Source organism: Corapipo altera, unplaced genomic scaffold (assembly GCF_003945725.1).
Source record: "Corapipo altera isolate COAL_440 unplaced genomic scaffold, ASM394572v1 71, whole genome shotgun sequence".
In the NCBI taxonomy this organism is placed as follows: domain Eukaryota; kingdom Metazoa; phylum Chordata; class Aves; order Passeriformes; family Pipridae; genus Corapipo; species Corapipo altera.
In genome coordinates, this window is record NW_020884916.1 from 7,197,929 (window position 1) to 7,202,446 (window position 4,518).

At 52.1% G+C, this 4,518-nt stretch overlaps 1 long non-coding RNA gene across 1 annotated transcript; it reads left to right on the top strand.

Annotated features, from left to right (window-relative positions):
* The first annotated feature begins 792 nt into the window (after positions 1-792).
* Positions 793-3,649, top strand: LOC113952978. Its single transcript, XR_003529710.1, has 3 exons — positions 793-805; positions 1,352-1,355; positions 3,530-3,649. It is a non-coding gene; the product is annotated as an uncharacterized LOC113952978 (long non-coding RNA).
* Positions 3,650-4,518: the final 869 nt, after the last annotated feature.

Below are 4,518 nucleotides of genomic sequence, written 5' to 3' on the forward strand. Positions count from 1 at the left end.
CCAGCTCAGGGGTGGACACCTCACAGAGCCCTGACACATTTCTGGGTGTGATTGCAGGAAAACCCCCACCGTGCCAGGGAGTTATCAGATCCTTTGCTGTCACCCTCCTGGTGTCCTGTGTAATGATGAAACTAGAAAAGGTGATCATCTTTCCCTGTGAATTTTCTAAGGGGAGAAATATCACTGCTGGAAAGAAGTGTCACTGAAGAGGGGAGAAGAGGGAACATCATTGTTTCCTTCAGCCTGTTCCACAGCAGGTTCCCCTGGAGCCCCAGGGACATCTGCCGGAAACCCAGAGGGGCAGAGAAAGGGTTACCTTTGGCTCTTGCTGTGCTGCTCAGCTGGGCCGGGTTCCTGGCACACAGGGAGCTCCTGGCAAACGGGTAGCACTGCAGAGAGACAACTCTGCCCAGGAGCAGCTCCTCTGCACAGCCCAGCAGGGACGAGGGCACTGCCTGGAGCCACGAGAGAAGAGAAGCAAGGCAGACGGAGGTTATAGGCAGCGGAAAGATGGGAGGTGTTCATCTGAGACTTCCCTTGGGGACACAACTTCACACTCCTCTGCAGACTGAGTCTACAGGTGCAGGGCAAGGTCGCTTGTGTTCCGGGAGGAATCTCCTAAAGCTATCATATCCCACAGCCCTGTGCACCTGTCAGGACTCTCCCAGTTTCTCTGTTGCACAGGAGGAGGATGTTCTCCAGGGTAGACCTTCCCTGCAGCACCGTCAGAGGGACAACGCAAGTGGTCTCGTTCTCCCAGGGGTGGTTGAGGGGTGAGAAGTTGGGAGTGCACCCCTGGCCCGTGGTTGTCCTACAGAGCAGGGTCCCTGTGCTCCAGGGTTCTTCGTGTGAGGGCAGGGACTCTGTTGCCTGCTGGGGTCAGGTCTCATCCTACCTGGGTAGTTGCCCACACCTCCGCAGGGAGAAGCTGTCGGTGGGTGGTGAGAACACCAGCAGGAGCCAGGCAGTTGGATGAGTGCTGTGGGAGGTCAGGGTTGCTCCCAGATCAAGATCACACCAGCACACTTCCAAGAGCACTGTCAAATGGGAAGGACAAAGCACAATTATTAGGAAGGAAAGGAGCTTTCCTGAGTCAGTGTTTTCAGTTTCCTACTCCTGAGGAATCTGGGGGTTGAGAAAGGGAAAAGGAGCTCTCATGTTGGACAAATCACTGAGACTCCTGAGCTGTAACTTGGAATGCACAGTGCTTCTGCAAGCAATTTCCTAAAGTGACCTCTGCTCTGCTTTTGACAGAAGCACCATCACTTCTGCTGGACCCATCTGTTTTTTCTTGATCTGCCCTTTTCCACCTGCAAAAAGAAAAGTTACCCAGTCAATGCCCTGCAAACAGGCAGGTTTCTCTCAGGTCAAAGGGACTGCACAGACATTCGGATGAAGTGCTGACAGGGAAGTCATGAATGGATTTCTGATGTTGAGTCTACTGTTTTAAAATCAGAAAATGTGGTGTTGAAGTCATCGTTAGCCTTTGAGAGCGAAACAGGAGAAAAATCGGATACACTTCTTGCTGAAAATGAGCTGCTTCAAACTGAGGTTGACCACCTTCAAAGTCTTGTTAAAATTTGGATGATTCTGAAACAGTCAGCTCACTGATTACCCCCATCAATACTAGACAATGCCTGCAGTATAAAGGCATGAAGCCCTTCCAGCCCCTCCAGGAACCCTCAAATCCCATCCCGGTCCCACAGGACACTCCCAACTTCCCCTGAAACCTTCCAAAGGCCCCCAAACTGCCTGTCAGACCCACAAAAGCCCACAAGATGCCCCCAAACCCCTCCCAGTCACCTCCTGCCATTCCAGGACCCCTCAAACCCTCTCCTAGTTGCCCCTTCCGCTCGAGGACACCCCCAAACTCTCTCCCAGTCCCTTCCCAGACCCCCGACGATTCCCCAAAACCCCTCACATGCCAGTCCCACAGGACCCACAGGCCCCAAGCCCCCAAGCTCCCCCAAACCCCTTCCCACTTCTCACGATCCCCTTCTCAGCCTCCCCATTCCTTCCCAAACCCCCTCCCAGTTGCCGGCCCGTCCCCCAGGCTCGGGTGAGGAGGTGCCCCAGGATGACGGGCCCACCCTGTCAGGGGGCGGTTCCAACACCAGGTCGGGAGTCACCCCCTGCCCTGAAAGCTCCCACCCGCCCTGGACCACCTCAGCTGCCCCTGCTGGAGAGAAATCCAGGCCGGAGTAGGGGCCGGGGCCGTGCTGGGAGCTCGATGGCCGAGGGCACTAGGAGAGGAGGGGAGAGACCGGGATGAAAACTACTTTTCACTCCAAATGTGACACCACATTAGCCTGTAGGACATCCTGTACTCAAATGAAGAACTGTAAATATGAATAATAATAAACTGACCACCTCCATTATTCAAGAAAAACTTGTATCTCTGTACTAAAAGCATCCAAGGGTCATGTCCCCCAGTTTTCTATCTGACAAGGGTTTGCAGAGGCTACTCTGTGCAGGGAACCCTTAGGGGCCCATTGCAGATGGGTGGGGCTGCACTGTGGAGGTGTGGGGTTTTGTTTCTTTAGTTGCCAGGGGCCACTGTGAGTCACTGAGTCGGGGTGGGGACAATGGGCAGGGTTGGTTGGGACAGGTTGTGGTGCCTGTGATATAAAAGGGAAGTGTCCCCGTGGGGCAGCTCTGCAGGGCCCATCAGGGGATGCTGCCCAGTGCAGCCTGTGCTGTGGGGAGGGCGCACACAGGGAGAGGCTGGGCCACAGGAGGGCCAGGGCAGCAAGACCGCCCCAGGGAGTGGGTTCTGCCCCTGCCTGCAGGGCCCAGCCCCTGGTAGGAGCACCTTGGGCAGGGCCCGCTGCTGCTGCTGGGGCAGGGGGTGAGGCCTTGCGGCCTGCCAGCTGCCTGGGCCCCTGTCCTTGCTGCACCACATCCCCGAGGCTCCCGTCCCCTCTCCCCCAGCACCAGCTCCCTCCTTCCCAACCCCAGTCAAGCCCTTTTCTGTGTCCTCCTGCACACCATGGTTTTCACAGTATTCCTTTTGGTGTTTGTGCAAAGCATCATCCAGTCCCTGCAGGCGGTCAGGGAGGGGCTGCACAAGACTCAATGAGCTGGGAGGTCTTTTCCAAGCTGAAGGACTCTTGGATTCTGTGATCGTGTGCTGGATTCAGCTGGGTCCGTGTTAGCAGCATTAGTTTGCTCCCAAAGTTTCCTTGCTGTCAACTCTTGTGGTCTAAGGCTTGAGCTCCTTTAGCTCCTTGTGCTGAACTGTTGATGGGAAACGAGAGGCCTCTGCAAGCGGATTCATGGTGTTCCCTGTAGAACAGTGAGGGGGAAGGTGTTATCAAGTGGGAAGAGGAGTACTGTTTGTGTGTGGCCTCCTATGTGGCCTTGGCGTCTTTGAGGGTCTTGAAGGAGAAAAGAACTTTGTTAAAGTGAGAAGTAAAATAGTGTGTTGGTTGTGAGAATGGCAAGGGAAGAGGCATAGGGAATGGGAAGGAAAAGAGGAATGGAAAGGCATCTGCTGATGTTGTCATTTGTTTGTTATGTCTGCATGTAGCAGGGAGATTGCCAAAACTGAAACCAGTGTACAGTTGAAAGCTGAACAAAACAACATTTATTCCAAAGAAAGTAGCAAACAAAATGAGAATCCGAGAGAGAGAAAAGAGAAAGGAAACAAACCCCCAAGACAACTCCCATTCACTCAAGTGTTACTTACCAGCTTGTCTCACCGACTCCAGAATGCTTAGAATTCCCCATAGCAGAAGCTGCGTCCTCATTATCCTAATGTGAGGAAAGCTGGGAGACTGTGGAAACATCAGTTGAACTTCAAAATTCTCCTGATTTCTGTCCCCCCTCAGACTTAGAATCAGGGTTCTCTGTGGTTTCCCAAGTCTCAATGCCAGGGTAAGACACTGGTTTATGAAGTTGCCTGACCAAACCAGGAACCTGTCTTTTTGGCAACAGTTTTTTCTCTGCCCTTTGATGCAACAAGACTTTGAAGGTGGACAACCTCAGTTTGAAACACCTCATTTATAGCAACAAATTTATCCGATTTTTCTCCTGTTTCCCTCTCAAAGGCTAAGGATGACTTCAACAGCACATTTTCTGATTTCAAAACAGTAGACTCAACATCAGAAATCCATTCAGAAGCAGGTGAATTTTTAACTTCTTATTGTGCACAAGACAAACAGGTTTATAACACTACACGAATTGTACCTTTACCATTTCCTTGCTTACATTTCTACTTAGTCTGGCATTGTTCCATCCATACCACAATTTTCTCCTTAACTTTCTGAAGCCTTTGAACCAAGTCTTTCCCAACCTCGGAAGGTAGAGATTTGTAATTTTGCAGTAGATTATCCTTGACAACCCTACTTCGCTGCAGCAGCTTATTACCAGTCGAAAGGAGGGAGTTTAGATTTTTGACTGTCAGAGTCACCCGGAAAGCCGAGACCCTTGTGTCCGACCAGTCCGTGGTATCTTCACGTAAAGATTCACAAGATCAGAGGGTGATTTGAGTGTCCTCGTAAGGGGGATCTCAGCCAA